This window comes from Mastomys coucha, unplaced genomic scaffold, assembly GCF_008632895.1.
Source record: "Mastomys coucha isolate ucsf_1 unplaced genomic scaffold, UCSF_Mcou_1 pScaffold2, whole genome shotgun sequence".
Taxonomy (NCBI): domain Eukaryota; kingdom Metazoa; phylum Chordata; class Mammalia; order Rodentia; family Muridae; genus Mastomys; species Mastomys coucha.
In genome coordinates, this window is record NW_022196902.1 from 3,511,849 (window position 1) to 3,520,266 (window position 8,418).

Consider the following 8,418-nt stretch of genomic DNA (forward strand, 5'->3'; position numbering starts at 1 on the left):
AAGAAAAAAAAAAAGGAAAAATAGAGCACATGAACTTGGAAGGGAAAATGGTGGCGGAGGAGATAAGGGATGAGTTAAAGGGGAGGAAATGTGGGTGGATTTGATCTAAACACATTATATGCCTGAAATGCAGGTATGAAATTCTCCATTTAAAAAAAAAATGAAAAAAATCTGGTTAAAACATATCCTTTACTCTCCCTATCCTCTCATTTTTTTTCTAGCATCATTTGTATTTCCATTCAAAAAGTATTTAAGCATTTTATCTTCCCAGTCATCTATATAGAAGACACTCTTTTGTAGCCAACTTCCTGGTTCTCTAATCCTTCTGGTCCCTTGTCTATAGTGTCCCCCCAAGCCTTAGGTGTAGAGAGTGTGTTTTAAACGTATCAGTTAGGACTGGATACTACACGGTCGGATGTTCTCAGTGTTGTAACTAGTTATGGCTTTCTAAAATGGTCTCCCTCAGTTGTAAAAAGAAGCTTCCCTTATTAGACGTAAGGTATAAGGACAAGCTTTCACAATGTAGCTAGCAATTATACTGGCTTAGCACAGTGCTAATCGTGGGTTCCCCCCCAAGATTTACGATCTCTCCAGTCACATGCAGTGGACATGGTTCACAGTGCCAAACATGATTTCTCTCATCTTGAAAAAAGCACAATATATTTTTTTAATTGCAGAAATCTGAAGTTCACAGAAGCTAAGCAATTTCAGTAAGGTTACACAGCCATTAAGTAAGTGTGTTGTTGTAAAGACTATCCTATATAATAGATGAACATTTCCTATAGTGTGTTAAGTAAATAAAGAATTTCTCAAATGCTAAAAGAATAAAGTCCTTGAGGGCTAAATAGCTAAGAAGCTCTGCAATGTTTGATTTCAAATATTATTCAGTGTATGGGGAATGAGCTACTTGTACACACTGATAGTTGGAGAAAAGTTTGGAAAGTAATTTTTGATAGATAATAATGATCACTTTTAAGTATCTATCCTAAAGAAATATGTATCATTATGAAGAAAAATAAGATTATAAACAAGAATATCTACTTTTAAAGTGTTTACAGAGAAAAGAAAAGCTATACATAATCTAAATATTCATGAGACTAAAGAGGCTAAATAGATGATGGTATATCCGTGTCTAAAACATGGAAGTGAAACAATGGAGACAGCTTCTTAGTATCATCTTTTCCACACTCAGAGACATCTTTGGTCTGTCTCTCCCATGTGCTTTCCCATAAGACATTGATCCTTGCCAACAGCATTACCTGATGATGAACACCACCATGGGCTATCCTTCCATAATATCAGCCAATAGGAGACAACCATGGAAAACACGAAGTCAGAAGATCTCAAAGCTGTTCTTTTCCTGATCATCTCTGCTTGGTGCTCTACCACCTCAAAACACAGTCAGCCTTTGAATATCCAGTTCTTACTGAGTAATGTCATTTCTTCCCCATTCTTCCCCAAGGCAGAATTCTTCATAGTCTTCCTGGTACTGGCCTTCCAGTAGCTCACTCTCCTATATCAGGTCTCTCAACCCTGTGTATTCCTCTGTTGTGGGGTCACCAAAGTCTGTTGAGCCATGTGAATGGCTTCCTATTTCATGTCTAAACCCTGACTGTCTCTCTGTGTGCTTACATCTATCATAGAACAGTAAAATAAATGATTGAGAGAAAATGCAAATAGCAGCATAATCATCATGGCATAAACCAATAAAATATCACAAGTATTCAAAAATGCATATATATGCTGTTGTGTGAATAGAAAAAAGATCTAGCAAGATATATATTCCAACATAGCAACAGGATTCAGAATGACAAAAACACCTCTCAGAAAATGGAATTGGGTTGGCATCCAAGTCAGATTTTATTTTTTGAAAAAGTTTTTAAAGTAAATTAACTTTTGAAAGTAAATACATCATGAACTACTTGTAATTAACTTTTATTTAACTAACTTTTAACTTTTATTTCTTAAACACTACCATCATGGGTCATGCCTCTAAGCCTTGCATGGGAGAGGCCGAGGCATGGGGATAGCTGTGAGTTAAAACGCAGTTGGGTTCAATGTAAGATCTGTGTCAAACAAAAGTGTAAATATTATCACAAGTTAAAAAGCTGTTCCACTTATATAAACCATTGTAGTAGTCAAGGTTCTCTAGGGAACAGAATCAATAGAATGAATGTATATTAAAGAGGGATTGATTGGATAGCTCTACATGATACCTTCTAGGTAGTTCAGCAATGTCTCTCTTCCCACTGGAGAAACAGAAGACCAGTAGCGTTTCAGTCTACGTGGCTGGATGTCTCCACAATCTGGATCTGAGGCTGGAGGATTTCTGGAGAGCCACTGGTCTTCAGTTCACTGAAGGCTAGAGACAAAGAGTTCTGATATCAGTGTGGGATCGCAGCAGCAGCAGCAGTAGCAGTGGGAACAAGAGGGCACATTAACTCACAAAAAGGGTTAAATAAACTCATGAGACAGAAGCAAAGGCATATTGGCAGAAAGCAAAAGGTTAGTAGATCTTCCCACCTCACTTAATGTAGTCAAGAAAATACTTCACAGGCATGCCCAGACATTGATCAAATGGCCATAGTTCTTCACAGGTATGCCCAGAGGTTTATTCCCTATGTGGTTTTAGTACTGATCAATACTAACAATCAGACTCACTGTCAGACATACTTAGTCTTCTATGCCCTTTTCCCCAGAAACATTTAATATTGTCTAGGAAATGTCATAAGGACATCTTGTCTTAGGAGTTTCTGTTTGCATTTTGCCCCTTGAAACCTAGTAGCTCTTTAACACCATTCATGTTTGCTCTTCATACTGTTCTCTCTAGGAACTCTTAGTCATCAGTGGTCTTCATGGGGGAAAGCATATTATCTTATCTCAACATCTGGGATCCTAATTGGAAAATCTGGAAACATTTGCAGTGCTAGTGTCTTCGTTAGGATTTTTATTGCTGTGAAGAGACACCATGGCCACAGCAACTTTTATAAAAGGAAAGCATTAGATTAGGGCTTTCATTTCAGAGGTTTAGTCTGTTATTGCCATGGCAAGGAAGCATGGTGGCACACAGACAGACATGGTGCTGGAGAAGAAGCTGAGAGTTTTACATCTAGATACTCAGGCAGCAGGAAGAGAGAGTGACACTGGGCCTGGCTTGAGCATTTGAAACCTCAAAGCTTACCCCAGTGACACATTTCCTCCAACAAGGCCACATTTCCTAATACTGCCACTCACTGAGAGCCTATGAGGGCCATTTCTATTCAAATTACCACACCTATTTTATGGTCACATTTTATAGTCAGCCATCTAGACACACCCTGCTGATAGGTAGCCACTAGATGTATGTTCTTGAGTTCTTGAAATGTGGCTAACTTTCATTGAGATACTATAAGTATGAAATATTGACACATCTTGAAAATCAAAATAAATAAATAAAATACATTGATTTAAATATTTAAAATACATATTTTAATATACAACTTAATGTAAAATACATATTTTCAAATTATAAAATAAAATTCTCATTAATGGTTTCTGTGTACTTATTTGTTTGATAAAATTCAGGGTGATAAGCTGGGCAGTGGTGGCACATGCCTTTAATCCCAGCACTTGGGAGCCAGAGACAGGTGGATTTCTGAGTTTGAGGCCAGCCTGGTCTACAGAGTGAGTTCCAGGTCAACCGGGGCTATACAGAGAAACCCTGTCTCGAAAAAAAAAATTCATGGTGATAGGTTAATAATGTGTATTTATAAATCCATTTTACTTTTTAATATGCCTACTATAAACTATTAAATTACATGTACAACTCAGATTATAATTCTACTGAGCTGCACTACCTTAGAGAATGTCCCTTCAAATTTAAAATGAATAATGTTCTTCCAGGGAAAAACATAAGCAGACTAATTTTAACATTTCTTTTCTTTTTTTTTTCTTTTCTTTTTTTCTGTCAAATGTGCTGATGTACATGCAACAGCCTCTCTTCAACCAATAGGAATTACTCATTCAATACAATCATGTTTACAATCTTTGAAATCAACACTGGAATCTAGAAAACCAAGCTGAATTTATTGTGTTCAGAGTAAATGTTTCTTCTGATATTACCCTTGAGCAATAGAAGTAGAATTGGAACTTAATACTTGAGTTGTTATAATGGTTAATTATAATTGCCAGCATTGTCTAGATTAGGTTGACTGTGGATGTGCCTGAAGGGACTATGTCAGCATTGTCTACATTAGGTTGACCGTGCATATACCTGAAGGGACTATGTAGATACTATGAACTGGGATAGGAAGGCACTTACACAGTGGGTCCCTTTACATCCTAGGCAAGGGGGTCCTGTACTATATGAGTGGAGAACATGAGCTGACAGCAAGCCTACCTACATTCAATTCATTCATTCTTTCCTCTCTGCTTCTCGACTGAGGATGCAATGTGTAATAGCTATCTAGAGCTCCTGTCGCTGTTACCTGTGGACATAGAGTGCAACCTGGAAATATAAGCTAAAAGTGTAACTCTAGTGTAACTTGCTTTCTATTGGAGTATTTTATCACAGTAATAGAAATGAAAGAAAAACAGAATGGAACCAAGAAGTGACATCATTATTAATGACAAACCTGACCACCTGGCTTTAAGATCTTTGGAACTGTTTGTGGGAGAAAATGGAAGGGTATGAAACCCTGAGCTAGAAAGGCTGTTGAATTATATAAGCAACTGGATGCTCTAGTGAGTACTCGGAGGATGTGAATGCCAGAGAAAACAAAGATAGTGGAGCCCTGGCTCATGAAGTGTCGGGGTAGACAGGTACTCTATCTGAAACTGAGTCAGCAGTCTTGGCCAAGAACGTGGCTTCATTCTGCTCATGTCCTTGGGCAAGAAGCTGGGTGTAATTGAGCTTAAAGATAATAAACTGATTTGGGGATGTTTGTTGGTTGGCTTTTATTCACTTTACATCCAAACATCAGTCCCCACTCCTGGTACCTCCTCACATAGATCCTCCTTCCTCATTCCCTCCTCCCCTTCTCCTCTGAGAAGGGACAACCCTAGACCTCTCTCCTCTCTCTCTCTCTCTCTCTCTCTCTCTCTCTCTCTCTCTCTCTCTCTCTCTCTCTCTCTCTTTCTCTCAAACACATACATACACACAGTGCACATCAAGTCACTTACAGGATTAAGCACATCCTTTCTCACTGAGGCCAGACAAAGCTGCCCAGCTAAAAGAATGGGATCCACAGGCAGGCAGCAGACTCAGGGACAGCCCTGCTCCAGTTTTGGGGGACCTGCCTTTAGCTGAGGAAATCTCAAGGCGGTGTGGTATTCAAGCAGTGCTAAAGAAGCAGCTTTAACTGATAAAGAGACAAGCACAGTTATGGAAAAACCTTCTGCACTACACTGTCACAGAAGGGAAGGTGTCTCCTTGATGGCAAAGCCCTAGTTCTTGCAGGGCTCCATCTTGTAAGGAATCCAAATTCATTTAAAAGAAGAAAGCCTGGGAGCATTTCTCCAAGGGAAGTACACAGAACCTGGCATAGCTATGTTTCCAGAAATGTCAGAAATGAAGGCATGAAACAAGCAAGATTGTGAGAGTCCTGGAAGGTAACTAAGCCCAGGCACTGAGTGGCAGGGTTGGAATTCCTGCAGCGGAGCTTTAAGAGACTATTGTATGAAGCTGTATAGGTGAAGCCCCAGTTGCAAGAAGCCCCAGTTGCAATGGAGATCCAGGATATCGGAGACGCCAGTACTATGAGACATTCACCAAGAAGAACTGCACATATTAATATGTATTCTGAGTAAGGGAGAATCCATGTGTGCTGCAAATGGCAGAGCTACCCTAGCTTTTGGGGGTCCAGTTGATTATATGATAAGCCCTGGATGCTGAATATGGAGCACTCTATATGTTCAGGGGTCTTTGGAGGTGAGAAGCATTAGATTCCCTAGAACTGAAATTACAGATGGTAGTGAGTCATGATTCAGATGCTAGGAATTGAACCCAGGTCTTCCTGCGCTTTTAAATGCAGAGCCATCACTCCATTCCCTATTTTAATTGCCAACTTGGCACAACTAGAGTCACTTAGGAAGAGAGTCTAACAGGAGAACTGCCTGGTCTGGGAGGGACGGTTTTGATTGTGTTAATTTAAGGAAAATGAGCCTATTGTAAGTAACCCTATGCCCTGAGCCATGAAAGAAGTCTGGTGAATCACAAGCATGCATGCATTTTCTCCTTTCTGCATTTTTAATAAGGATGCAATGTAACCAACTGTCTCCAGTTCCTGCTGCTGTGAAAGACTGTAACCCAGAACTGTGACTAGGATTAAACAATTTCTCCTCTGAGGCACATTTACCAAGGCATTTTATCACAGCAACAAGGATGAAACTAAGACAGTTGTCTGTGTAAAAAAATAAAATTAAGAGATGGATAATGTGGTAGTTTAAATGTGAAAAGTCCTCATAGGCTCATGTGTTTGAATGCTTGGTCCCTAGTTGGTGGAAATGGTTGGGTAGGATTAGGAGATATGGCTTTGATGAAGGAGCATAACCCTTAAGGAGAGCTTTGATGTTTCAAAGTGATCTCAACCACCCCCCCTCTGTCTCATGTTTGTAGATCAAGATATAAGTTCTTATCTACTGCTCCGGTGGCATGCATGCATGCATGCCTGCCTGCCAGTCTGCCTGCTGCCATGATTCCCACCATGATGGTCATGGACTCTTATCCTCTGAAACCATGAGTACGAAATGAAGTCCTTCCTTTAGATGTTGCTTTGGTCAGCATCAAAATCACAGCAATGGAAAAGTAATTAAGAGAGCTAGTATCTATTTATTTTTGCCCAAAGAGCCTGTAGTCTACTAAGGAAGGGAATAATAAGTAGTAGCCAGTTCTAGCATAGTATTAAGATGTCATGATAAGCATCTAGACTGAGTAGTCAGACAAAAAGAGAAACATAGTGACTCACACTGAAAAAGTCATAGTATGCTATTCTGAAGTGGTACCTATTTGAGTTTGGGGGGTGGGTAGAGCATATGTGAGCAAATTGGAGCTGAGAATTCTATTCTAGAGAGATGAGGCATGTACTGATAACCTGGAAAGAGAAATGGTAAAGGAGGAGGGTGTACACAGTTTAGAATTCAAAAATGATGGGCAGACTGGCCTCAAATTAATGGCAATCCTCCTGCCTCAGAGTTCTGAGGGTTGTAATAACAAAGTGTGAACCACTGTGCACCTCCTTTAAAAACATACTTATTGTGCTAAAATTTAGTCCTCATATTGAAAGCTGTTGGAAGCTATTGCACAGCGCCACAAATAGTATAATCAAGTATTTTTCAGAAAAATAATATTAACATGTAGGGTGAATTTGGGGCAGTGTACTATTTAAGCTTTTGCAGTACAGTGCTGGGGTCATGAACTAGAGTGGTACAAAGCTATGGTGGTAAAAGTAAGTGTGAAATCTCATGGTCAGAATGCAGTAATCATTAACATATTAGAATACATTGAATCAAATGTGAAGAGTGGGACAAATCAGGAAATTAAGTATTTACTGTTTTCCTTGAACATATCAAGAAGTGAAGACCCCATAAACAAGCTATTATCAAATTTATAAGATTGAGCCAAAGAGTTAAGCAAGGACAAAAAAAATATTAATAGCTATTTCTGTAGCTTTGAACACCACTTCACATTGCATCAGGTTTACTGCTACGTAAATAAAAGTCTAATTAATATTAACAGCTGGTGATAGTTTCACATCTTCACAGTGCTCATAACTTATCAGTGTGTCCCTTTTAAGTTCCAGGTTAACAAAATCTACTTGCTGTTCTCGTGCCTAAATCATAATGTTCCAAGCTTTTTCAATTCTGAGTTAATACTTTCCTCTGTCACTATGAAAATTAACCTGAACAAAAACATCTATTATCATATGAGACTTTTAATAGCCTGCCAGCATTATAAAAAACTTCAAGTTGACACAGTAACTTATGCAAAAAGATCTACAAATAAGGTCTTGTAGCACGAGTGAAGTTATATAAAAATTTAACATACTACACAGATTATTATTAGTATTGGCTGTGATACAGAGAATGATTCATCTCAGTACCTTCATATAATTTAATCAATGAATATGAATCACAAAAAGCACGCAAAGAAAGCATAAAAAGATTAAATAAACTGATTTCATTTATCAAGTACGTTACTTAACTGAATTCCATATGTTTACAAAAGGTATGTTTTGGATGAACTTTATTTGTATTAGGAGAGATGGTGAGTGAAAAGTCTGAATGTAATATTACATCCAAAGATCAGAGTCTGCAAGTCTGTATGTCTTTTACTCATACTTATTTGCCCAAAAAAATGAGATAATTTTGTTTTAAATATCTAATGTTAACAAGGTAATTTGATGAATGCCAATGATTCCTGGATGACGGTGGTGGTGGTGG

At 38.5% G+C, this 8,418-nt stretch overlaps 1 protein-coding gene across 3 annotated transcripts in view; it reads right to left on the reverse strand.

The window, feature by feature from the left end:
* Nucleotides 1-8,418, reverse strand: part of Grm1 (glutamate metabotropic receptor 1) — a 443,300-nt gene that overhangs the window by 416,384 nt on the left and 18,498 nt on the right. For all 3 annotated transcript variants that reach the window (XM_031380374.1, XM_031380375.1, XM_031380379.1), the window contains exon 2: nt 2,217-2,362. The gene's annotated coding sequence lies outside the window, so the exon portion shown is untranslated. The remainder of the gene's footprint in view (nt 1-2,216; nt 2,363-8,418) is intronic.